The following is a 27,374-nucleotide window of genomic DNA, read 5'->3' on the forward strand; positions in this document are numbered from 1 at the left end:
CCCCTGTCCCTCCTGTGCTTGCTCTGGGAGGAGCTGGCAGGTTTTGGGAGCTGGTGCCAGTTGAGTCGGTTGTGCATGTGCTGACCCAGGGCAGTGACCAAGGACTCCACATTTCCAAACTCTGCAATTGCCTGCACTGGATACTTTCCAAAATCCCTGCGATCTCAAGAACCAAACAACTGCGAGTCACTCTGAGCTTTCCTGGAAGGAGACTGCAGCTTCTCCCTCCTGCTGGGACCAGAGATCATGAGCATCATTACTGTTCTCCCTAAAACTGTTTGGAGACTGTGACAGGCCCCATTTGTCCCTGACAAGGCAGCTGGGAGCGTGTTTGAAACGCCTCAGCCTGGCTGCTGTGCCTGTGCAAGACTGGTGGTTCCTGACAGGTGGAGTTGCTGTTTTGCTAAAGGAGCTGTCATTTCATCAATCTTTTCAGCTGGCTCCAGAGGGGAAAACCCTCCACTGCACTTGCTTTCATTTCTGCTTTTAGTTTTAAGAAAAACTGTCTCTAAAACACAAAGATCAGAGCCCCAGGAGGGGAGGAAACAGCTCAGAGGTACCTGATTCCTCAAACAGAGCCATTTTTGCTCAAGTTGTTAACAAGTTGGCTTCAATTTCTGCCTTTACACCTTTGTTCTGATGGCTTCGCACCACACCAAGCTCCCTCCAGCACCTTCCCCTTGCTGCTTCTCCAAAACGGCAAATCCACACACGCAAATGTAGGAATCGCTCTTGTTTTGGGCAATAAAGTTGATGCCAGAGTAGATAAATAAAGTGGACTAAAAATCAATCTACACAGCTAACGTGGGACTTCTTGCCTTTTAAATCCTCCCAGAAGCACAGGAATGCCCGGAGCTGCTCGGAGAAGATTCACGTCTCCTTTGGTGGAACTGGTGATTACTCAGTGAGAGTTCAGCCTGCCAGCAGCACCTGGGCAGCTCCCAGGGGCCATTCTGGGGAGCAAGAGGAGAGGAGGAGGATTAAACGTGCTGCAGGCGCCGTGTTATCAGCACAGCAGCCCTGCTGCAGAGCCTGAGCCCAGCCGGGCTTTAGCAGAGCTGAGATTTCCCACCCCAGCCCCAGCAGTGCCGGGCTGGTGCTGCTGAGCTGCCCCAGGCCAGGCCTGTCCTCACCCTGGAGCACAGGGGATGCACTTCTCATCCCGGGCAGGGAAGGGGCTGCAGCTCCAGCGGAGATTTGCGTGGCCTTGGAGCTCATTTGGAGCTAAAAGCCCGGAGAGAAATCCATAATGAGAAAGATCTGAGAGTTTAATGCATTCCTGCAAAGGAGAGGGATCTGCCAGGATGGGACGGGATAAAACCATCCCTGAGATCAGCTGCAGCTCGGGGTTTGGAGCTCCAGCTCTGAGGGTTGGCACAGAGGGACTCTGTCAGTCAGGGGTGGGGACACAGCTCGCAGCCAGGCACAGCCTGGGTGACACTTCTGGGAAACTCAGGGCAAATCTTGATCAAAACTTCAGCGTTGTTAGGTTATTTCTGGTGATTTTTGATTCCTGCCTCCGGTCAAGACAACTCAGTTCAGTGCTGCATCTTGGTAACATTTGGAGGAGCATCCAAAACACCTCCAGATGTGTCTATTACAGTCAGAGTCAGGGAACTCAGACAATGTCCTGTGGGAAAGAGCAGTGTAAAACACAGAACTTACAATCCAAGCTGAAAATCCAGGAAAATTTACAGTCCAAGCAGACAATCCAGGAAAACTGACAATCCGAGCAGACAGTGCAGGAAAACTGCTACCAGGGGGAGAAGGCAGCGAGCAGCTACAGCTCCTCAGCAGTCCAGTTCTCACTTACACAACCAAATAAGGGCAATTTTTCTATTTTTGGCTCTTTCCCTCAGCCAGTTAAAGCCAGAGCGTTGCCATCACCAGCCAGGGTCTCCATCCTCCTTCCTGCCTGGGCTGAAGGGGGCCGAGGTCTGGCTCACAGCTGACTCAGTGCTGCTGTACCCAGGCTAATCTCTGGGAATTGCTCACAGAGCTATTTTAAACCATTATTTGCAGTGCAGAAATGAGGCACCTTCCTCAGTTCGGGGACGTGCAGAGGAGGTTTGTGTCATTAACTGCAGCAGGAGTCTCCTGCCCGTGGAGATCACTGCGGGGCTGACCATTTTCAGCCCTGGATCAGGAAGGGCAGCCTGTCCCTGTGACCCGGCTGAGCACGGCAGAAATAAAGCTGCCAGAAAATCGAGAGTCACCCAGGGCAAGCAAACAACCAGAGAGGAGCACGGCAGGGTGGTGGCTCCTTCAGGCAGAGTCAGTGATTTCAGTAATTTGGAACAATCACCACAGGTGTTCCCTGGCATGGAGCAGCTGGGGAAGGCCACACTGCTTTGGGGCAGGGCTGACAAGGAACGAGACACAAGAGGAGAGCTCTGGTGCCCTTCTGGGGGTGCCACTGCTGCTGTGTGATTCAGGGACAAACCAAAGCTGGGCAGGCCAGGACGGGTGACCTGGAGGGGAAATGCTGGGATGCATCAGCCTGATCCCCTGGGAGCTGGGAAGGGAGCACGGAGCACAGCCCGTGCCTGGAGAGGACAGGGCAGGAGAGGCTGCAGTGACCTCCAGCACAGCATGGAAAGAGAGCTGGGACGGCTGCAGGGCAGGGTTGCTGCCTCCCTGCAGGAGAGCTGCCCAGGAATCGCTGCAGGGCAGTGGTGCATGGCAGGGGTTGCATGGCAGGGGCTGCAGGACAGGACAGGGACTGCAGGACAGGGGAGGGGCTGCAGGGCAGGGGCTGCAGGAAAGGGGCTGCAGGACAGGGGAGGGGCTGCAGGAAAGGGGCTGCAGGACAGGGGAGGGGCTGCAGGGGAGAGGCTGCAGGACAGGGGCTGCAGGACAGGGGAGGGGCTGCAGGAAAGGGGCTGCAGGACAGGGGAGGGGCTGCAGGGGAGAGGCTGCAGGACAGGGGCTGCAGGACAGGGGAGGGGCTGCAGGAAAGGGGCTGCAGGACAGGGGAGGGGCTGCAGGGCAGGGACTGCAGGACAGGGGCTGCAGGACAGGGGAGGGGCTGCAGGGGAGAGGCTGCAGGACAAGGTTGCAGGACAGGGGAGGGGCTGCAGGGGGGTCTGCCTGGGCTCCCCGGGCCATGGCAGCGCTGCAGCTGCTCTGCAATGTACCTGAGCCCTGCAAAGCCCTGCTGAGCAGCTCGCCTGGCTGAGGAGCAGGGGACCGACCTGCAGCAGTGCTCCGAAGCAGCCTGAGCTGAGGTGGTTTTTTCCCAAGGAGAAGTTTCTGACCCAGCTGCTCTCGCTGAGATGGTGCTGCACAAACACAGCAGCCTCCGTGCAAGAAATGAAACGCAGAAGGGTCTGGTGCAGGTTCTCATCAAAGCCAGAAAGGATTCGAAATCAGAACTGTGGCAGGCTCAGAGCTGTCCTGCAGATCCTGCTGCAACTCCCAGCTCCTCCATCCCTCCCTTCCCCCAGCATGGGCACTGCCCAGCTCCTTCTCCTGGCACAGGGGTTGTGCAGCCGCCCCTAACGAACCCAGGTCATTAATTACCCGAACCCCCTGTCCAGGGCCACCTGAGCCCTGAGCTCCAGTTCTCCAGGAGGCTCCACAGCTCCTGTTCAGATCTTCTCTGAGCTGTCACACCCTGACTCATCAGGAGCCCGAGAACAAAGTGTTGGCATCATTTAAAAAACCAAATACAAGCAAAGCAAAGATGCTTGCAATGACATCTTTGATGTTTTATAGATTAAGAGAGTCTCTCATGAATAACAGTCATTGCTTGTGTCATCCCTTTTCTGGCTTGGAGAGTTTTCATTAACTGAGATTAACTTTAACTGGAAAATAATTAAACTGGCTTAAAGAGTATGGCCTTCCCATCAGCAGCAGCAATAATTAATCAACACAATCAATAGATTTTAATAGCATTAAAATTCTGATTTACTGCCTTATTCCTCAAGCCCACACCTCCCACTTCTATTCTTAGCCTCACCGTGGGCAGGATAGTCCTTAGGACAATACCAAGAGGACAAATATAGAAATTAAAATCAACCTTCATTTTCACTATCCCTGTAAGAAAAGGTCACATTTATTTCCTCAGAATTTTTATTCACAATTCCCCAACATCAGCCACCCCTGGCGTGTGATTCTGAACTCGTCAGGCTCCCTCTTATCTCCACAAAGCCAAAGTCAGGGGAATGAAATGGGACCCAGCCTGTGCCCGGGGCCAAGGGGGCAGAACCAGCTCAGCCCCCCTTCATCCCCAGCTGGGGCAGAGGAGTCCTGGGCATGGCAGGGCACGAAATCCTGCAGGGAGGGCATGAAATCCTGCAGGGAGGGCACAGGACCCTGCAGGAGGGCACAGGATCGTGCAGGGAGGGCACAAAATCCTGCAGGGAGGGCACAGGATCCTGCAGGAGTGCACAGGACCCTGCAGGGAGGGCACAAAATCCTGCAGGGAGGGCACAGGATCCTGCAGGAGGGGACAGGATCCTGCAGGAGGGCACAGGATCCAGGGAGGGCACAGGACCCTGCAGGAGGGCACAGGATCGTGCAGGGAGGGCACAGGACCCTGCAGGGAGGGCACAGGACCCTGCAGGAGGGCACAGGATCGTGCAGGGAGGGCACAAAATCCTGCAGGGAGGGCACAGGATCCTGCAGGAGGGGACAGGATCCTGCAGGAGGGCACAGGATCGTGCAGGGAGGGCACAGGATCCTGCAGGAGGGGACAGGATCCTGCAGGGAGGGCACAGGACCCTGCAGGGAGGGCACAGAGTCCAGGGAGGGCACAGGATCCTGCAGGAAAAGCTCAGCATCCTGCTGTTCTGTGTTCCTGCTCTGTGGCAATGCAGGCAGGTTTTACCCATGGATCAGGGAGGATCAGCCAGGCTTTGAGGCAGTTTGGTCCTGGTGAGTGCTGATGGAGGAAGGCTCCAGCCAAACCCTTGCTCTGGGGTTTCTCTGCACCCAGGCACGCCCTGAGCACAGAAAATGAGCTGTATCTCCTCTCCCCGGTGAGTTCAGTGCTTTATCACAAGGGGACAGCTTTAATTCTGGATTTCTCCGTGTCTGTGACGCTCTTTTAATTAACTTTCAGGTTGCTCAGGAAGCTGAGCATTCCACGCTCTCTGTTAGAGCTGGATTAACCATTTCCTTATCAGCAGGAGTCACATTTTATCTGCTGCCAGCACTGCCCACACCTGAGAGCAGCAGCCCCTCGGCACAGGAGGGACCCTGCAGCCCCCTGCAAGCGACTTCTACAACGGGGAAATGAGGAAAAAATGAAATCCCAGGTACTTCCTAAGCCTCTGAATGCAAGGCCTAATCCAGGTAATCCCAAAGCAATCTTGTTGGCAATCTAATTGTGTTTTCTGAGGAGGAGGCTGCAAGAACAGTTTGTTTACACATAATTGGATCCCTTTATATGTTTGGATTGTGCTTATTTCTGAAACCTTTCAAAATTGAAAGGTCTCCTGGAATATTTGGCTTGGGTTTTCACTCCAGCCTGAGGGATTACCCATTATTTTGCACATAATGGCCCAGACAAATATGAATTTTGTATTAGCACAGATCAGAAAGTACAGCTCTCCCTCGAGGGCCAGCAACCAGGAGACACCAGGAAAACTGAGGAAATGGCGCTGGTTTTTAAATCCCTTTTTATCTCGATTTGTTTCTCTCAGGAAGCTTTTGCTGTCCACAGCAGCCTCCCTGCTGGAAATGCAGCTCTGTGGGGAGAGCAGGGGAGGAGAGGCTCCACATCTGAGGGTTTTTGAAGTCACCACAACTTTCACCGGATCTTTGTCTGCCCATGGACGGGCTGGGCAGGGTCCCTCTGCCTCACTGCTCCCACCCCAGCTCCAGCTGGGAGCACCTCGGCCACCCCCGCAGCCCAGGAGGGGATCCCAGAGCACAGAACAGCACAGCAGAAGCTTCTGGTGGCTGCAGAGGGAGCCCAGCCCTGCCCTGGGACAGGATCCTTGTGAGGACACCTCTGGTGCCACCTCCATCCCAGGGGATCCTGGTGTCCCTCCATCCCAGGGGATCCTGGTGCCACCTCCCTCCCAGGGGATCCTGATGTCCCCTCCATCCCAGGGGATCCTGGTGTCCCCTCCATCCCTTGGGATCCTGGTGTCCCCTCCATCCCAGAGGATCCTGGTGTCCCCTCCATCCCAGGGGATCCTGGTGTCCCCTCCATCCCAGGGGATCCTGGTGTCCCTCCATCCCAGAGGATCCTGGTGTCCCCTCCATCCCAGGGGATCCTGGTGTCCCCTCCATCCCAGGGGATCCTGGTGTCCCTCCATCCCAGGGGATCCTGGTGTCCCCTCCATCCCAGGGGATCCTGGTGTCCCTCCATCCCTTGGGATCCTGGTGTCCCCTCCATCCCAGGGGATCCTGGTGTCCCCTCCATCCCAGGGGATCCTGGTGTCCCCTCCATCCCAGGGGAACCTTCCCTGCCATTCCTTCTCCTTCCTGGGGGACATTTCCCCCCAGCTCCCCACATCCCAGTAACAGCTCTGCCACAGAGGCTCTGCTGGGGCTGGAACATCAATTCCAGGATTTTGCCAGCACTTTTTGCTCCAGCTCAGTGAGGAACCCATGAGGCCACTGCTGGCTCCAGCCACAGCCACTGCCTGGGACTGGAAGAGAAAACACCAATCCAGGGAGCCAAACCTGGGGATCTGTGTGTCCAGAACTGCCTCCCTGCCAGGCTTTGGCCTTTCATTTCCCCTTTCCCTTTCCCCTTTCCTTTCCACTTTCCTTTTCCTTTTCTTTTTCCTTTCCTGTTCCTTTTTCCTTTCCTTTCTCCTTTCATTTCCCCTTCCTTTCCCTTTCCACTTTCCCTTCCTTTTTCTTTCCTTTTCCTTTTCCTTTTCCTTTTCCTTTTCCTTTTCCTTTTTTTTCCTTTTCCTTTTCCTTTTCCTTTTCCTTTTCCTTTTCCTTTTCCTTTTCCTTTTCCTTCCTTTTTCCTTTTCCTTTCCCACGTACCTGAAGCATCCCAGAGCAGACAGGTCCCTGCTTGCCCTGTCCATCTCCCTGTGAGGGTGGGGCCCTGCTGGCCCCACAGGTGTGGGGTGGGCAGCAAATCAAAGCACTCGGCCCCAGGTGAGGGGGTCAGGGCCGGGGCAGCAGCTGAGCTGATCCCCATCGCCCTGATGGCAGCAGAACGCTCCCCGCCCCTGCCGGGAGCCCTCCTGGTGCACGGAAACAGCCCCAAAGCTGCTTCAGCTCGCTGCAGGCACGCCACAAAAAAGCACCTTTCATGCTCGCTGTCGTAGGAAACAAAAGCTGCAGCCTGCCTCGCTCCTCCTGACACTTGTAAAGCTTTTCAAACCAGGCACACAAGATTTGTCAGAACAAAGGTGACATTTTAAATGAAGAGTAATGATGAAATGTCTAAAGATGTGCTGCAGAAGCGCTCTCACAGAGAGTGCTGGCAATTTGAATACAACAGCAATGTGCCACCGTGGAAAAGTCAAACCAGGAATTCTTTCACGTGGCTAAACGGGGATAAATGAAGGGAAAACTGCAGGAACTGTGATGCAGAAGGGGGAATTTGTCAGTCCTGGGTTTGGGGCCTCACACGTGTGGACACTTCGCAGTGGGAATTGCACTCGTGCTGCTCCTGACACGAGCACAGATATTCCATGGATGGAGAGCAGAGTTTGGCTATCCAACAGCCAAAGCAAATGAAGCCTGTTCTGTTCTGTTCTGTTCTGTTCTGTTGAGCTGAACTTGGAGAATCCCCCTTCAGCATTTCAGCTGCTCTAACAGCACAGATCATTGTAAATTCATTGGAAACAGCTGAGGCTGGTGGAAGAGCTGGGCTGTGTGGAAATGCAGCTCAGCGTTTAACACCCTGCGCTGGCCAGGGCAGGCCAGGGGAATCCTGGGCTCCTTACAGGGCTGGCCGGCCCTGGGACATCCACACCGATGAGTTTCAGTGGGAATCCTGAGATTTCATTCTGCTCCCTCATCCTCCTTCCCAGTGGAAGCTAAGCATGCCTAATGCTGTAACACAGGGACATAATAAGAGGTTTTAATCCAATTTTCAACCGCCCTGGATGCAAAGGAAGTTTGTGAAGCATATCTAAAGTAACAAATGCCTGAGCTGGAGACCATTTTCCATTTTGAAAGTGAAAATTTATTGGGAAGCTCCAAAGAGCCACTTTCAGGTCAAGAAGAGAGTGGGGGAGCCTGAGAACTGAGCCCTGCTTAATCCTCTGCTGAATCCCAGGGCAGATTCCTCTTCCAGGGCTGCTTTATTGCACAAGCCTCGTTTGGTTCTTCATCTCTCTGATCCATAATCAAGAGAGAGATAATTAAACACAAAACCTTCAGTGTCAGCCCAAGGTGGCAGGACACAGGGATATCTCTGGAGCTCCAACAGGGTAAGGAGGATCCTTTGGGACATTTTTCCTTTGCACCTCAGTCTATCCCTGCGTTCTCCTTTTCCACCTGTGCCTCCCCTCCAGAACAGGAGTTTTGTTGAACGAGGCAGGTGATGATGCAATTTAAAGTGCAGCGTTGGCACTGGAGGGGAGCTGTGCTTTGATTCCAGCCTCTCCAGGGCTGGGTTCAGGGAGCTGAGCCTGTTCTGATGGGACAGTGCCCAGCAGGTTTTGTTTTCTTTATTCACTCTGCAGAGTTCAGCAGAGAAACTCCCTCCTGGAGACCCACTCCTGATTCCACATCCTGCCTGAGCAGCAATCCACAGGTCTTAATGACTGACTGGATCCTCTAATTAGCTCAGCTAATTGGGGAGGCAGAGTTCAGCACTGTCTGCAGCATGGATCCTCTGACAGATGAATTCACTCTGGGTCCCATTCCCAGGTGTGGCATTACAGATTCTGAGGTGCCACAGTCCCTGTCGGGGCCAGGAGTGAAGGAGCTCTTTGGAAAATCCCATAGCTGGATTTGCAGAACTTGGATTCCATTTCCCCACCCTTCAGCTTCATCACCTGCAGGTTGCCAATAATTCACTGCTCCTCAGGCTCCCAAAGACAAAGAGAATTAATTCAAGTGGATGGCGACTGAATGAGAGGATGAAGAATGGATCTTGCATTTCCAGCACTCCCAGCTCTTGTGACTTTATTTAGATACAGCCACAGGTAGCCCAGGGGCTGAGAGCTCAGTTCCCAGCCCTGTGCCATCCCTGCCCTCTGAGCCCCAGTCCCAGCTGCCTCCAGGCTGGGGGACTCCCAAGCACAGAACTGGCCCCAGCATTTCACTGGCCAGCCTTGCTTTGCCTTCCCTTTGTGCATTAACATTTTAAAGACTGAAAAATGAGCCCCGAAAAAACGTCCTCAGTCAGCAACCTGCAATCTATTACAGCAATTAATCAAAGACACACTTTGTCAGCTTCCCCTTGTTCTCTTATGCTTTATGGCCGTGTTGTTATTTCAGCCACACAATAAAAAGGGATTTGTCTTCATTGCGGGGGAAATCCTGCTCAGGACTGAGGGAGGCAGCTCAGCTGTGCTCCTGAGCCCTTGCCCTGAGAGCAGAACTCATTTCTGTGCCTTCATGGAGCCCTTGTGGCTGTGTGTGTGTCCTGTCACGATCATAACACACCTGTCGTTCAGGGGGACCCCACAGCACAGCAGGAGTGAGCCTGGGAGGGAGGTCCTGGATGTGGGGCTGAGTCCAAATCCCAGAGAAGAGAGGGAGGTCCTGGATGTGGGGCTGAGTCCCAATCCCAGAGAAGAGAGGGAGGTCCTGGATGTGGGGCTGAGTCCCAATCCCAGAGAAGAGAGGGAGGTCCTGGATGTGGGGCTGAGTCCCAATCCCAGAGAAGAGAGGGAGGTCCTGGATGTGGGGCTGAGTCCCAATCCCAGAGAAGAGAGGGAGGTCCTGGATGTGGGGCTGAGTCCCAATCCCAGAGAAGAGAGGGAGGTTCTGGATGTGGGGCTGAGTCCCAGCCCCAGAGCAGAGCAGGGAGGGAGGTCCTGGATGTGGGGCTGAGTCCCAATCCCAGAGAAGAGAGGGAGGTCCTGGATGTGGGGCTGAGTCCCAATCCCAGAGAAGAGAGGGAGGTCCTGGATGTGGGGCTGAGTCCCAACCCCAGAGAAGAGAGGGAGGTCCTGGATGTGGGGCTGAATCCAAATCCCAGAGAAGACCTGCCCAGCAGACAGGGCTTCCAGCGGGTCACTGCTCGCTGCCTGAGTGACAAAAACCCGACTGGCAGCGCTGTGCAGAATGAGGCTCCCTCTGGATGCGTGCAGGAAGCAGCACAAGAGCACAACAATTGCAGTCCTGGACACGCAGGGGGCTCAGAGGCGCAGGCTGCAGCCCCTGCCTTGTCCACCCGTGCTCTGAGAACATCGGGGCACTGACAATGACAATTCCCCAGCCCACGAGCTGTAATCACCTCCCACAGCACCCAGCCCCTTCAGCCCCAGAGTTCCTGGAAACTTTACCGGTAGCTCACGGATTAGAAAAGCCATGCCCCGAGTTATAACTCCTCTGTATTAAAGTGATCATAATAGATTAGTGATAAATACAAAGTAATTGATTTTTTTTTCATGTCCTCCCTCCCCCAAACAAGCTTGAACTAATAACAATAATTACATGAAAGTGTTGCCATCGGGAAGTTTGTGCATTTCTGGCAGTGAAATCAATTGTTCCGAGGATGGATTTTATCTGAGGAATTAATCATTGCTGCCTCCAGTGACTGCACCACCAACGTTCTCTTCTCCAGGATGTGGAACAAGCAGGGGAGCATCTTCATTAGGAAATGAGGCTGTGCCCGACCACAGAGCCTCGGGAGGGAAATAGGTGGGAAAACTTCCCTGGTGGAACCAGCGCTGCCAGGCTGAGGCTCCCTGGGAGCTGCTGACGTGCTTCTTGTGCCCGGGCAGAAATGATGTTTATTATCCCGTGGTTGTGGCCGTGTCACTGGCACAGCTCGTGTCCCGTGGCCCTGCTCCCATGCTGGAGCCTGCAGCAGGTCCCGAGGGATGCTCTGAGCATCCCTGCCAGGCACCTGCAGCCCCCTTCTCCCAGAGTCAAACCCTGCATTCCTAACGAAGCTCAATTGCAAATTTCCACTTCTGAGTGATACAAATTTGCTTTTGTGTGCAACTGGGGGTGCTGGGCTGGTGAAAAGCTTTCCCACAGCCATTCTTTAATAACCTTATTTAAAGAATCCTTTAGGGACCAAGGAAAACTATGTATTTTAAACATTAAAGTATTATTAGCAGTAAGCAGTAGAAGTGATTGTTCTGGAATAGAAAAACATTTCCTGAAAGAATCTGTGCCAGCCTTAATTACACTCCCATTGTATTTTATCTTCCTGCTCCCCACACTGAGACAAAGGGTGGGTGGAAAATAATTGAAACAAGGTGAAAATGAGTGCTCATTAAATTGCAGACTACACAAGTACTCATTCCATGTGAGAGGGCTGTAAATATGACTTTTAATGAAGTTATGACATGCTTGCCAATAAAAGTCATTTACTTCACAGTATTACAGTTAATTATACACAGCTGGAGCCATTTATTGCCCATCCCTTGTTAACTTTGCCTGGGCTCATTAACCCTTTCCCAGCTCTGGGCCTGTCACACTTCCAGGCGAGCAGGAGAGGGCAGAGAGGCTTTTCAGGAGGAAATTCGGGAGGAGGAGTGGGGCTGTGAGTGCTCAGAGAGTGCAAAGGCTCTGTGCACCCAGGGGTGGAAGGTGAAAACCTGCAGTTTGTCCTCTGCTCCTCTCACCTGTTAATGGGCCTGGACATTGGCACTTGCCTGGATTTTTCTGGTTTGCTGCAGGTCCTTTGTGCGCTTCCCCAGGGCTTTCAGCTCCCCCAGTATTTCCCACCCTTGTCCTGGGGTGTTCACCTGCTTTGTGAGCTGGCTTTGTCCTGACCTGACCTGCAGCACACCCAAACCCACGACTTGTGCTATTCGAAACTGGGCAGTTCCCACATTAAAAAACCCCCAAATTCAAACTGTCCATCCAGGACATTGAGTTCTAAACTGGGCAGCTCCCACATTTAAAAATCCCCAAACTCAAACTGTCCATCCAGCACATTGAGCAACCTTGGCACTACAAGGTAATTTGCTGCAGTTTGATAATGAAGACTAATTGCCCTGAGAATTCGGCGTGGCTCTGTTCCTGACCTGCAAGCAGTCCTGCTGCTCCTGCAAATCCTGTTTGTTCCTTCTCCCTTCTCTTATTTTAAGCTCCTGCCTGCTGCAGGTGCCTTTTATGTAAAGAGGAATTGGTCACTGGCTGTGTGTGTTTCTGCAGGGAGCCCTTGCATGGAGGCTGCTGCAATTTTCTCCAGGAACGCTGCAATAATTGCAGTGACTGGGGACGGGGACGGGCACTGGGGTGTGAGGGAGGTGGAGGCAGGACTTGTTTGTTGAACTGCTCTCTTGGGTGGAAAAGACAGGAGTCTGTGAAGGAAGGCAAGAGCCTCCTGTGAAATGGAAAAGGTAAACCCCCTCACTCCGAACTACCACAATTTCAAGATTAAAAGGCTCTCAGGCAAAGATATGGGAATAACAGTTCTTTACTAGGAGAAAAACTAAATAATAATAATAAAAAAAATGTAATTAGTACAAACACAACTAGTGCTGGAGTCAGAGCCCTGCCACCCTGAGGAGTCAGGGTGTTGGGAACAGCCCAGTGAAATGGTGGCTGCTCCTCTGGAGGGGCAGATGGAATGCTGCTGGAGCGGGGATCTGGAGAAGGGTGGAGTTTTCTCTGCAGTCTGGGGATGGAGGAGCTGGGCCTGGTCTTCCTCTGGGGATCCAGCAGGAAGAAGCTGCTCCTCTGGGGATCCAGCCAAGGGCTGCCCTGGTGTCCCAAAAATGCTGATTTTCTGCAGGTAGGAATGCTTGGCTCCTCCCTCTGGGCGGAGCATCTCCCCATGGGCTGATGGAACTTTCCCAGCCATGCAGGGAGTCATTAATGGCCATGGACAGAAGATCTCTCCCCAGGGAGACATTGTTCTTGGGAGAGACAAGGAACCTGCCCCACCTCCAGCAGATGGCAAATGGAATCCATGATGATCTCACAGCCAGGACAACTAAGGGAAGGGAAGGGAAAGGGAAGGGAAAGGGAAAGGGAAAGGGAAAGGAAAGGATTGCTGTGCTGAAGCCACGGGGTGTCCAAATGCAGCAGGGGCTGCAGGGGAGTTTGGATTTTGGGGTTTTCTGGTGCTGTTGTTCCTACAGCTGGGACAAGAGAGATGCAGGCTGGCAAGAGGGAGGGCACAAGTGTTGTTTTGATATCTGAAAGTGTTAAATTTTCCCTTTCAATATTGTTCATTTTCTTATTTTCTTTTTTAATGGAAAAAGTGTGAGATGTTGCCCTGATTTTTAAGTGTTTTCTTTTATAATTATTTTAAAAGTTTTAAAGTTCTTGTAAAACTTCTTTAGCCTTCTGATCTTGTTTACATATTTGAGAATCAGAGTTCCCACACAATTTCATGGATAAATAGAATTGTTTACATATTTCTCTGTGGGTGGAGAGAAATGACTGATTGATCTTTGGACCAGTGTGGTTGGAGAGGTGGTAATTCCATCCTCCAATCCACGGTCACTTCTGGAATTCTATAAATACCAGATGTTTGAATAAAGCTTGCTCTTTTTCTCCCTTGAAAAAAAAAATAATAAATTAAAAAACCCCAACCACTTTTAAAAATCAAAACAAACACAAGGAGCACAGAGGGAGGAAGAAAGGAAGGAGAAAAGCATGAGATAAGCCTGGCCCCTGGCTTCCAGGGCTGGGGAAGAGCTCCTGGTGTGACCAGTGACCTGACCAAGCCTTCGAGCCTTGCACAGCCCGGTCTGGAGCAGAGAATGAGTCCTTTTAAACCCAGACCGTGGCTGCCACGGATGCAGGCAGATCCATGGGTTGCATGGGAGCCAGGGAAGTACTGCCAGGGCGTTGCCCTCCCCATGGGAAGAATTTTCACTTGAATTCTGCTGTTTGAACTCCTGCACCACAAAGGCTCTGCTGCGCTGCAGAAGGACAGGAAGGACAAAGGCAGCAAAGGCAGGCGTCACTCACCTCAGTTATCAGAGAAACCACAGACAGGAGCTGCACTTGCAGCCCCTCTCCTGCTCCAGGCTGAGAAACCACTGGTGAAATATTAATTGGAGAAGGAGCTGAAACTTGTAAAGATAAAGACTCGAGGAATCGTGCTCTAATGGCTGGAGCAGTTAAAAAGCAGAATACAATATCCAGCAAGTAATGCTTAATCTGTTGGATCTCTGTCCCACTGGAGATTTTTAAGGAGAGATTAGAGGAATACGAGAGGAGTGCCAAGTCTGGCTGATGCTGCCTTTGAACACACGACCTCCAGAGATTCCCCCCAGCTCTGTTCTTCTGTAATTGCGTGTTGTGGAAGGCTCTGAAATTCAGCCTTTATTGAAAGACAAATGTAAAGCTTGAGAGAGTGCCTGAATACAAAGCAGCATCTCGCTCCCCCCGAACCTGGGGAAGTGATTAGGAGCTCTCAGGAGCACAGCCAGGCCTGACTGGCTCTCCACAAGCCCTCAGCACTGCTGTGATGCCCCCTCTGCACTCAGAACCACCTCCCTGCCAGACTGAAGCACGGGCTCCCCAGGAAATGGGATTTTATGGAAGGCTCAAGCAGCCCCTGCCTGGGAGCTGCACAGCAAAGCCTCAAAGGCACTCGGAATATTCATGGGCTGGGCAGACAGGGGAGAAGGGGCAGGGAGAAAATACCCCCCCCAAACTCCAGGAAAATAAAAGCTGGAGCTGGAACAGAACCTGGAGAGTTTAGCTCTGGCCTGCAGAACAAAGAGGGGCGGCAGACTGAAAGCACCGAAGTGGCAGAGCGTTTCTCCCTGTCTCTCATTTCATTAGGGAACAGCAGGCTGTGCAGAGCCAGCCTTTTCCCCAGGAATTCTCTCTGAAATGCTCAGTCAGGGCCAGGGAGGGCCAGGAGGAGAGAAGCCCCTCTGGAGAGCAGGGCTCTGTCCAGGCTGTGACTGGGATTGCCTCCGTTAATGAAGCAATTACTTCATTAAATAAAGATTTGGGGTTAGTCCTCTGCTGTTTGCCTGGCAGGAGCTTTGTTTGAGTGCCTCTGTTCCCAGCCCAGCACCTTCCCCGGGTGCAGGATCCCTGCTGGGATGGTGACAGCTCCTGCTCCCTGCCCTCCTGGGCCTGGCCCTCGCCAGGTTTGGGCTTTACTGTGTTCTGGGGTTGATTTTGCAATGAATTCCCTCAGGCTGATGGATCCTGGGTGCTGGGGCAGGGGCCAATCCTCCCACCCCCTCTGGCAGCTTGGGGGGAAGTTGAGCATCTCACGTTGCAGCTGAGCAGGGAACAAAGGGAAAGGGAAAAGATCTATTTTTGTGAGTTTGTGTGGGTGAATGTGGGCAGAGAGGGTACTGGAGAAGCAAATACTCTGTTAAAAGAAGATTTAATGAGTTTCCTTTTCCAACCAGGTGTGTCAGCCACACACCACCATTTCTCTGTGAAGAAAAGCTCCAGATACTCACAAAAGGGTCTCTTTTGCTTAAAAGTCCCTCTTGGCTTAAAAAATTTACTCTTCACCTATTCTGTGAGCTCTCACCTACTTGAATTTTCATTATTATGGTTATAACGACACAATTCTAGTTATAACTACACGAAGAAGGAAGGAGAAATCAGATTTTGTGGTTCCTGGCAGTGGAATGTCTCTGATTCCTAACCCAGCTGCAGATGGGGTTATTTGGGATGCTGGGTCTGGTCAGGCTCCCTCATCCTCATTCCGAGGAACTCGGGGAGGGAATTCGAAGAGGTGCTTTGGAGCAGGGGGAAATATGGATTAGCAGGGACAGGCTGATGCCAATCCCAGCTGAGGGTGGGCATCCAGAGGAGGCAGGACCAAAGCAGACCCCAGAGACTGATCTAAGGGTGCTGGGTTAAATTTGGCTGCCAGCAGGCAGAGAGCAGGGGCTGTGCAGGGAGGGAGGGCTCACCGGGATCTGCTGGGAAAGGAAAGGCAGAGGGAGCAGCAGGAGAGGCTTATTTCAGTTTACAGCTCACGGGGTTGAAGCCCCTTCCATTTCAGAACAGTTTTGGTCTTGGAGTGTGAACTCCCCACTCAGATGACAGGGAAGGTACTTACACTCCTTGTTTGGAACTAAAACATGAAACCTCTCCCCTCCTGCACCAGAAGGGAGTTCATCCCAGCCTGCTCAGAGAGCAGCAGCCATTCTTTATTCTTTATTCTTTATTCTTTATTCTTTATTCTTTATTCTTTATTCTTTATTCTTTATTCTTTATTCTTTATTCCTTCCTCTGCCCTTGATTCTGCCTCACCTTTATCACTCCACCCGAGCCTGCAGTGAGTGATCAGAGGAATCCTGACTCAGAGGGCCCCAGGGTGAGCCTGGAGCACGCCCCAGCTCTGGCCTTTCCCAGGAGTGCTCAGCTGAGCTTGCAGCAGCTGTGATAAGAGATTCCTGTTTACAGCAGCAGCAGCAGCCCATAACCTGCTCTTGTTTAATGGCACCTGTTCCATCCCACTCCGGGAGTGTGTCACAGGCAGGGATATAAATTACTGCCTCAGCAGCTCCTCTCCACCTGCAGCCTCTCTGTGACCCATAAATCTCCCTGACATCCTTTGCCACGGCCCTTTAATGCTCTCCCCTTTCTTCCCCCTCTCCCTTTCTGCCCTCTTTGCTCTGAGGAGCCTGGCAGTCCCAGCAGGAGGAAAGGGGGGAAGAGCAGCAGGAAGCAGAAATAATCAGGTTTTGTGGGAAAGGCTGGAGGAGCACTGGGAGAATTCAGGCTCCAGAGCTCTGCTCCTCTCAGTGTTTGCAGTGACAAAACTCCTTCAGGAGAGCAGCAGCAGGTGCCAGGGATCAGCCCCATCAGTGTTCTGCATCACTCCAGGACGTGGGGTCACCTCAGCTTTTCAGGGTAGCTGGACATGAACGTGCTCAGTGGGACCTTGTGAGGCTCCTTTGCAGGTCCCAGGAATTCCCACAGTGGCACAAGGGACAGTCAGAACTCCCTCTGAGCCTTTGGATTTCACAGCCTCTCCCCAAACTGCAAATTCTCTTGGCAAAGGAATCACTGAAGTGATTTATGTAATAATAATTTCCCCTCACGCCCCCTCATTGGCTCACTGGACAATCTGACCAGAGCACAGAGATCTGCTGCTGCTGCTTCTTGTCTCATTACTCATTTTGCTTTTTGCTCCGTTACATTTATTTGATTTAGACAATAACATCTCTGTCAAGTGCAGTTTAATTGGTATCTAAGGCCTAGTCTGCATTTACATTTTACTGGAATAATAATGGTGCTAAGGGGGAGGATATTTTTTAGAACAGACTTATGCTGCTCTGAACTCCTTGGTGGCTGCAATGAGGTTGGAATAAAAGTGATTTACTCTAGTTTGCTTCTTCCCCTACTCCATGGTAATAGCAATCTAATTATAAAGTATGTTTGTGCTGACACAATCATATCCACAATCGGGGTTTATTCTTTCATTCTTCTTTTGTCTTAATGTAAATTCTGCCGGAGGAAATTGCCACGTGCAGGCACAGACCAGCAGCAGGATCACCAGGGTCCCCAAAGCCCATTTGGGTGAATTCATCAGCAGATAATTCTGTCCCCGGGGCTTTAATCTCCGCGAGATCGGTTTGTGGGACCGTAACTGCTCCATTTGCATTACAGCAGTAATAAAAGACTCCCACAGTGCTGGAAAAACGCCGTTTATGGGACTCCCTTTTAGGAAATAGGATCAGCGGCAGTGAGGGGCTAGACTGCCTTTACTTACAGTGGACACCAGATTCCTTTAACCCTTAAAGCTCTGCACGCAGCAGATCAATGAAACTCGGAAAGAGAATCCCAGAGGTTCTGCCACACAACTCCCCTGTGGAACAGGCGAACAGAGCAGCTGGAAACAGCCCAGCAGGGGCTGGGCTGCTGTGGCTGACAGAAAGGCAAAATGTGGTTAATTCCTGGGGGCAAAAAACAATTACTGCCGTTAAAAGGAGAAATCAAATGGCCCTCGTGGGAGCATCAGCCCGGGGAATGCGCAATTAGGGGCAAGAGGGAACAATTGCTTTAATTGGTGCTCAGGCTTGTCTGGAGAGCCAGGACTGCATTTCCCAGAGCCTGGCTTGGCTTAGTTGTTGGTTTTTTAGCGCTTTGTTTGATTTAGTGTTTGGTTTGGCTTTGGTACTTTGTATTTCCTGCTTTGTTTGTTTTGGGTGCTTTGTTTGGCTTTAATGTTTGGTTTGGCTGTGGTGCTTTGCTTGTTTTTGGCGTTAGGTTTGTTTGTAGTGCTTTATTTGGTTTTGGTGTTTGGTTTGGCTTTGGTACTTTGATTTTACTTCTTTGTTTTGGGTGCTTTGTTTGGCTTTAATGTTTGGTTTGGCTTTGGAACTTTATTTGTTTTTGGTGTTATGTTTGTAGTGCTTTGTTTGGTTTTGGTGTTTGGTTTGGCTTTGGTACTTTGACTTTGCTGCTTTTTTTGTTTTAGGTACTTTGTTTTGGGTTTTGGGTTTTTTTAGTGCTTTGTTTTGGGTTTGGTGTTTGGTTTGTTTTTTGTGCTTTGTTTGTTTTTAGGTACTTGGTTTATTTTTGGTGCTTTGTTTTTGGTGTTTGGTTTGTTGTTTGTGCTTTGTTTGGTTTTGGGTGCTTGGTTTATTTTTGGTGTTTGGTCTGTTTTAGGTGTTTGATTTGGATTTAGTGCTTTGGTTTTAAGTAATTTGTTTGGTTTTGGTGTTTGGTTTGTTTTTTTTGTGCTTTGTTTGGTTTTAGGTGCTTGGTTTATTTTTGGTGCTTTGCTTGTTTTTGGTGTTTGGGTTTGTTCTTTTTTAGTGCTTTGTTTGCTTTTTAGTGATTGTTTCCGGGGTCTGTTTTAACTGCTCCTGCTGGCTGTGCCCATCTGTGAGGTTGGATTCGACCCTGAGCACTCAGATAATCCTATTTTTGTTTGCTTTAATCTGATTAAATTCCTCAGTACCAGTCGAGATTAAAACCCATGACCAACAAATGCTTGAATAAAGATAAAATGCAAATGCTGTTTTCTGCACCTCGGAGTCAGAGGGTTTACAGCAATTCCCAATTAATGTGCAGCGGGTATTAGGGCTGAAGAAGGTGAGCTGCAGTGATGAAGAGCTGTGGTGACTTTTCATCCCCCAGAACAAAGACAAAACAAAAGGATTACAGCACAAATTGCCCTTAGGCCATCCAGCAGGAGGTAATTCGGGATAAAACAGGAGCTTCCTCCCGCAGGCAGCCCCAACAGGAGGGGCTGGGGATGAGGAGCTCCTGCTGCTGCTGCTGGGGTGGGAGGGATGAACGAGGGGAGGCCAGACAATGCCAGGACGTGACAGAAAATGTCAGAAAATGACAGAAAATGACATTTCCCAGGAAAGGCTGCAGTGAGAACCATCCCGGGGCTGGTCACTGGCCCTGGCAGGGCTGAGGGCTCTGGGATGCAGAGCAGGAGCTGCTCTGGGACGAGGGTGAAGCTTCCAAGCAGGGTTTGAAGTTGGTTTCAGAGTGAATTTCATTTGGCCGCTGTCCCTTTGTTGCGTCCTTGTTGCTGGTGACATTTGAGGGCTGTGAGAACCCCGGGTTTAGTCTGGGGTCCCGTGTGGTGGCAAAGTCTCTCCTCCAGCCCGTGCATCCAAAGAAAAACTCCGCAGCCTTTTAATGTTTGGTCTCAGGCAGTTTATTGTGAGTTATCTAAAAGATTTTCTTCTCGGGCTGCGGCTGCTTGGTCAGCAGCCCAGGCAGAGAGACACACACACTGACATCCTCTCTGTCTGCTGTCTTCTTCTTCTCTCCCCCTGCCCAGGACTGCTGCTAGCTTTTATATGATATATTACGTATTACATGTTTACAGTTATTCCCCAATACCTACTACCTATGTTACAAAGTGCTTTTCTACTCTAAACCAGTCTGTGAGTACCAACATCACCAAGAACATGGAGGTGAGGAAGAAGAAGGAGGAAGAACAGGATCAGCCCACTTTCCTCCATCTTAGAACTTCTGACCCCCATGCACAAAGTAAAAACCCCCCTGTACAGGTGCTAAAACCCTCCTATACAATACTAAAAAAATTTTCCCTCTGCTTTGTAGCTACTTTTACTATACTATCTAACCCTTTGTTCCACCTTCAAAGTTGGTAATTCATTCCATGGCTCAAACTCAAAACCACAGCTGTTTGCAGCTGCCTGTTAGGGTCTAAAATGCTTCTGACCAGGGCCTGGAACCTCTAAAAATGTCTGAGGGACATTTTGAGTTCCCACAGAGGGCTGCACCCCGGGGTTGGGTGTGCAGGGCAGAAAATGAGCCCGGCGTGCTCTGGGCTGTTTGAGGTGCTGAAATGGTCACTGCTGTGCTCAGGGGGACACACAGTGGCACATTGCTCACAGCATTCAAATCATCCTCCGTGTTTCTGGAATGTTCTCCTTTTCAGGCACTCCAAATAGATGCTGCAAGATCTGAAGGGGCGTCACGCGCCCAGGCCTGACTTTGGGCACTGTGCAAACACGGAGAGCCGCAGCTCCCGTGGCGGTCTCAAACACCACACTCACACTTTTATCTCTGAAAACACCCTGAACGAGGCAGCCGCGTGTCAGTGCGAAAGGAATAATCCAGCAGGGTGGGAAATCCATCATTTGCAGGCCCCTGCTGCTCCCCTTGGCCTGTAATGACCGAGGGCTGTCGGAATGTCATAACTCCGACGGGGAGTGAAGTTACAGCCGTAACGCTGTGAGTGAAGCCATCAAACATTCATGACCATATCTGAGGCTTTCTAGTCCATAAACCTTCTCTGAACTCAAGTAATGGAGTTATCAAAGAGACAGAGCAGCTGTTCATGGGGCCTGTGTGACATTCACAGGCTCCACCGGAATGTTCCGGGCTCTGCAGTACCTTGGGATAATCAGGGCTGTTGTATAAAATATGAGCCAGACCTCAACTTCTGGCTTTTTCCAATTTTTCCCCACAATTTCAAGGATAAGCACATTATTTGCTGCAAGTTCTTTTTTTTTTTTTTTCCCTTGTTTGTGATACTTCTGGAATAGGTGGAAGTTTTTAGCCTCGTTTCTTTGCTATTCCACTTGAGAAGCAAAACAAGTCTCTCCCTGTGTTCCCTGTCATTTCCAGACTCCTGAGGAGGTTCCTGTGCCTGTGCTGAGATTCAGGCAGGCCTGGAGCAGTGTGTGGGGATCTGCTCGCTGCCTTAGGGAACACAAGTCCTGGATTCCCACCAGCCACCTCAGGGGCTGTCGGTGCCACCCTGGCCCTTCACAGCCAGGGTTAAAGGTTCCACCCGAACTATCGGAGTCAGACCTTCCCCATCCAGGGGTAGATTAACTCCCCACCCTAGGCTCTTCCTGTCCTTTAGGAGGACAGTTTGTCACCTGGGTAAGTGGCAGCTTGGGACAGCGCTGGCTTTGGTGTGCTCAGCACCAGACTAGTGAAGGTGCTGGGACTGGTGACCCTGGTGCTGGGCTGGTGATCCTGGTGGTGTCCTGGTGACTCTGGTGTGTCCTGATGCCTCATGTGCTGTCCTGGTGCCCCTGGCACTGTCCTGGTACCCCTGGCACTGTCCTGCTACCCTGACAGTGTCCTGGTGCCCCTGGTGTTGTCCTGGTACCCCTGGCCCTGTCCTGGTGCCCCTGATGCTGTCCTTGTGTCCCTGGCAGTGTCCTGGTGCCCTGGCACTGTCTTGGTGTCCCTGGCCCTGTCCTGCTGCCCCTGGCAGTGTCCTGGTGCCCTGGCAGTGTCCTGGTGCCCTGGCAGTGTCCTGCTGCCCCTGGCAGTGTCTTGGTACCCTGGCAGTGTCCTGGTGTCCCTGGCCCTGTCCTGCTGCCCCTGGCAGTGTCCTGGTACCCTGGCAGTGTCCTGCTGCCCCTGGCAGTGCCCTGCTGCCCCTGGCCCTCTCCTGCACATCCTGGGGACCCTTCCGCAGCGCTGCAGCGGCAGCAGGGCACTCCCTGGCTGGAGGCAGCGGCAGAGCTGAGGAGCAGGGGGTGAGGCTGTGCAGAGCTCCCCAGCACGCGCCGGCTGAGCTGCAGCCCGGAGCTGGCACGGATCCGCGGGCGCAGCCAGCAGGGCCTCGTGTCTGCTGCGTGGGCAGGAGGGTCTGGGGGTTCTGCTGCTGGCTCCAAACCTCCTTTCCTGGCTCTCAGTTTCCCTCGGGGGTCCGAAGGGTCAGGGTGACCCCGAGAGATCGCAGAGAGTCTTTTCCTCCATAGGCCCGCAGCCAGAGAAGGAGCCTGGAATGCTTCAGATTGCGCTTTCAAGGTTGTTTATTTCTTCTTATCTAAACATTCTTTCTCTGACCTGCTGAGCTCTGGCCAGCAAGGAAGCCGTGGCATTCTGCCCCTGAGCCTTGGCCGGCTTCCACCTGATATACTCAAATCTATGTGTGTATATTTACAATTTCTTTACCAATTCCCGACATCCATGTTAGACGGTGAATCTCTACCTTAAACCAACAGAAAAGTGTCACCAGCACAGCAAGACATGGAGGGCAAGGAGAAGGAGAAGAAGGTCAGGACACACCCAAACCCCTCCATCTTGTCCCCTTGAACCCCATTCTACAACCCCCAAAATTCTACTTTTCCACCCTGTGTTAACTCACCTACCACACTGCTCAAACCCTTGTGGTTTGTAATTCCTCACACAGAGTTGGCAGGTTTTTCCAGGGGCTAAAATGGAGCTCACAGGTGTTTGTGACTTGGTGCCAAGGTCTGCGAGCCCTGCCAGGGTTGGAGCCAGCCGGGGCAGCCAGGGGGATGTGCTGGGCTCTGACACTTGCCAGGGAATTCTCCTGCTGCTGTGGCCCTGCAGAGCAGCCCTGACACCCAAACGCTGCTGCTGCCCAGGCCTTACACCGAATATTCCACCTGTGAATTTTGGAGCAGCGCTGACACCCAAACACTGGTGCTACCTGTGCTGCCCGAGCCTCACACCGAATATTCCACCTGTGCCCCTGTGAAATTTGGAGAAGCACCCGTGCAGAGTGTGCAGGTAAATCATTAGTGGGAAGTGTCCCGTGGATTGTAAGCAATCCTTTTGGCACCTGCCTTGTCATCTGTGGATGTTGCTTGTGCTCCACAGGGCTGGGATAAATGAACCTCCCCGTGAATTGGTTCTGGTGGATTTTAGGAGAAGGCAGAAGTAGCTGTTACTCACGTAAATATGCAAAACTTTGCTGGTAACAAACTGGGGGAAAAAAAGGCTAATTAGTGTAATTACTGTCATTATAATTCTAATTTAACGGCATAGACTTGTATTGCAACAACATCAGAGCTGTCACATTTGCAAACTGCATAATTACATGTATTAAGTGCTGTCTCTGTTGCATCCAATGTATGAAATGGGCTGTTACCTTGGAGTGCTCCAAAAAGAAGTCAGGATGTCACTAAAGGACTGACTTCTCCTTGATTTTTCTGATTACCAGTGAAGGGTGAAACAAAAAGCTTGTCTAAATAAATGTCTTTTCAAACTCTCCTTGATAAAATTCATAAATAGATGGGGAGCTGGAAATGCTGAATGAAATCATTCCAGCTTGTCACAGAACTCCAAGACCTGGCAGTGCTGCCACAGCAGAGCAGCCACCAGCATGGAACCTGGTTTAGTTGTGTATTTCACACACAGCTCTTGGCTGAGCGCAGCTTGGGCCAGGTGAGAAGTTAAAAATGGCCAGAAAGTTCTCCTGGACTTGGCTGCACACTGGGAGATCGGTTTGTTCCTCAGGCAGCATCCAATTCTTTCCAGTCACTGCTGGAAAATTGGGCTTCTGTTTGTCCCTGGCAGGGCTGCTGACACTTCTCTGCTTGCCCAGTGTTCCCAGTGGGATTCCCTGCCTCAGCCTCAGAGCAAACCCTGCACCAAAGGCTGCAGCTGTCGTGAGGAGGAGCAGCAAAGCCAAACAGGAGCGGAGTTTTGACGTGTCCCAGATGAAATTTCCAGCCTGGCTCTTTGAACTGGGTTTTGTTCCCTCAGACCGTGACGTGCTGCACACCCCCCTGGGTCCCCAGCCCTCCTCCAGCAGGCTGGGGAAGAGCATCCTGTGAGACTTCCTTCTTTAGTATGGATTTATGCTTCTGGAGCACTCTTGGCGGTTTGTTTTCTCCCCCTTTTACATAAAAAATGAGTTGCTTTTGTAGCGCTCAGCATTGTGTTATGAATATTAATCCAGAGGGTTTATTTTTGTTATTCGAAATCTGCCTGTATCCTTTGTAGGGAGAAAAATGGGACATAATTAATCTCTCTGTTAATCTTGATATTTGCATGGAACAAGTGAAACAAGCTCTTCAAACCACTTGGTTGACTCTTAAGAAGTATTTACACTGCAGTTCAGAGGGAAACTTGAGGGCTTATTTATTTATTTATTTCCATCATCTTAGATTCAATACACACAGTGGGAGGCAAATCTTTCCAATTCCCAGTGAGTTTTATCTGGTTCAGTGCAGCGGGGGGAGGATGAATCCAGGAGTGCCCAAACTGGGAAGGGCTCAGTTCAGAATCCAGGAGTGCCCAAACTGGGAAGGGCTCAGCCCAGAATCCAGGAGTGCCCAAAATGGGAAGGGCTCAGCCCAGAATCCAGAGGTTCCCAAACTGGGAAGGGCTCAGCCCAGAATCCAGAGATTCCCAAACTGGGAAGGGCTCAGCCCAGACTCCAGAGGTTCCCAAACTGGGAAGGGCTCAGCCCAGACTCCAGAGGTTCCTAAACTGGGAAGGACTCAGCCCAGACTCCAGAGGTTCCCAAACTGGGAAGGGCTCAGCCCAGACTCCAGGAGTGCCCAAACTGGGAAGGGCTCAGCCCAGAATCCAGGAGTTCCCAAACTGGGAAGGGCTCAGCCCAGACTCCAGGAGTGCCCAAACTGGGAAGGGCTCAGCCCAGAATCCAGAGGTTCCCAAACTGGGAAGGGCTCAGCCCAGAATCCAGGAGTTCCCAAACTGGGAAGGGCTCAGCCCAGACTCCAGAGGTTCCCAAACTGGGAAGGGCTCAGCCCAGACTCCAGAGGTTCCTAAACTGGGAAGGACTCAGCCCAGACTCCAGAGGTTCCCAAACTGGGAAGGGCTCAGCCCAGACTCCAGGAGTGCCCAAACTGGGAAGGGCTCAGCCCACAGCCTGGGGCACAGCTCGGGGCTGCAGGGACAGGGACTCCGCAGGCACCTGGCTCTGGTGTTTGGGCCCTGCTGTAGGATCAGCCCTGACCTGGCTGCTCCTGGAAATGGTGTTCCTGTGCCATTCCCTGCCTCAGGGAGGTGTGGGCAAATCCCAGAAACCCCCAGCAGCAGGGTGGCAGCAGCAGGGCTGGCACAGGGACAGCCGTTCCCAGAGCCAGCCCCCCGTGTGAGAGTTTTACAACCAAACTCTGGTGCCTCCCTGCCAGGTGTGAATGAACACCTGCAGCATCTCCCTTAAAAGTTCATTTCTTCACATTTCATCTTCATTTCATCCCTGCCAGGTTGCTGAGGTGTTTCTTCTGCTTTTGCCAGGTATCCCTTACCTGGGCAGGGAATGGCAGCAGCCTGGGTGGCTCTGGGGTTATTTACTGAGGAACTTGGGTTCCTCTGCTGACCCAAATGACTTTTAGGGGTGTGTGAATGCAGAGGACCATGGAGGCCCCGTCACTCCCTGGAAAATGCTTTTGGAGTATTGCTCTGTGCAGCTTCCCATCCCCAAGAGCGTTTTTAATGTGGTTTCAATCCTTTCAACAACTTCTCTGTAGACTGAAGAAGATGGAAAATAATAACATAGCGTGGACCCCTTGCCTGGAAAGCAGCTTCTCCCAGGTCTCTGAAGTGTAACTGAGTTAATAACTGGTTAACTGCTTGCTAATGTATAATTTTCTCATTTAGGCAAGTAAGTTGTAATTAACACACATGGCCTACGGATACATGCAGGGGTGGGAGGGGAGGCTGGAGAGGATGTGTCTCATTTTCCTCCCTCTTTTTCCAAGTATGGATAGATTAAAATGTCTTGTTCTGTGGGAATTACACTTTAATGAACTCTAATATATACAGATCCCGTTAACGAAGGGTTTTTATCGGTTCTTTCAATTACCAGGACCAGCTTGAAGCAAAGAGGCTTGAGAAACTTTGTGTTTATGAGGAACAAGGAGTGGGTGGAATCTCCATGGCAAAGGAGCTGCCCTTCCACTCTCAATAATTCACTCCGGGGAGCTCTCCAGATCCCCTGGTGCTGTTGGACACCCCATTTTTCCTTCTTTTCCCCAAATCCCCCAAGGGGCTGACTGATCTCAGCCCTGGAGGGTGCAGATCCCTTTTCCCGCTGTCAGCTCCCCTGTTTCCTGCCGGGCAGGATGCAGAATTCCCGAATTCCCCATCAGGAGCTGCCGATCCTGCCGCTGTCACAGGGGTGGCATCCTCGGAGCTGCTCCGAGCAGGAACCGGTGCCTGTAATGTCACCCGCTGGCAGCAGGTGTCCCTTCAAGCTCGCCGATACTCTGCGTTTATAGTTATAATTTTATATTTACGCGAGAGATGATGCTGAATGAAACGCCTCCCGCGAATGTCCCAGATTTTATCTTCAGTTTTTAATGCTCTAGTCTGAGGAGTTGATCGGGGGTTTTGTTAACAATATTCTGTAAAAAGATTTTTAAAACTCACCAAAAGCAGCTGTTGATGCCCCACGTTCCGCAAATCTGAAATAATGGTCTAAAAACACTCGTGTGTTTTTTGGGAGGGTGGATGAAGGGGTTGGAGGAAAGTCAGAGCAGGGTCCGGCTGTGAGTGTTTGTTGCAAAAATCCCCGTGTGTGTCCATGTTCCCAGAACAAGGCTTCCAGGCCTCAGGGCTCAGATGCCATTTGCTCTCACCAGCACAAATTATTCTCATTTTGGAAAAATGAAAGTGCTTTTGGGAAGGGAGCCTGGCTTTCTCTGTGGAAAATGTGGGCTGGTGATTTTTGGTGCCTGTGAACAGCCCTGGCTCGGCCAGGGGAGCTGCAGGTCTCCTCCAGCTCTCTCCCAGCCTGGATCTAGGGAGGCTGAAGTTTGGTGCCAAAGGAACAAGCAGATTGTCCTGGCCAGGTTCTGCAGAGCAGATCAGTCCTGCCCTGATCTCCATCTGGAGCCCTCCAGGACAGCATCTGGGCTGAATTTTCCTCCTCCTCCTCCTCCTCCAGCAGGGATCACTGCAAAATTCTCCATCCTCAGTGCAGCGTTCTCCACCTTCATTGCAATGTTCTCCATCCTGACTGCAATGGTCACTGCAATGTTCTCCATCCTGACTGCAGTGGTCACTGCAATGTTCCCCACCCTCACCTCAATGTTCTTCTCCATCCTCACCGCAATGTTCTTCACACCTCAGTGCAGTGGTCACTGCAATGTTCTCCATCTCCACTGCAGTGTTCCCCACCCTCCCTGCCATGTTCTCCACCCTCCCTGCAATGTCCCCCACCCTCACCTCAATGTTCTTCTCCACCCTCC

The sequence above is a fragment of the Lonchura striata genome, chromosome 22 (assembly GCF_050655825.1).
Source record: "Lonchura striata isolate lonStrDom1 chromosome 22, ASM5065582v1, whole genome shotgun sequence".
In the NCBI taxonomy this organism is placed as follows: domain Eukaryota; kingdom Metazoa; phylum Chordata; class Aves; order Passeriformes; family Estrildidae; genus Lonchura; species Lonchura striata.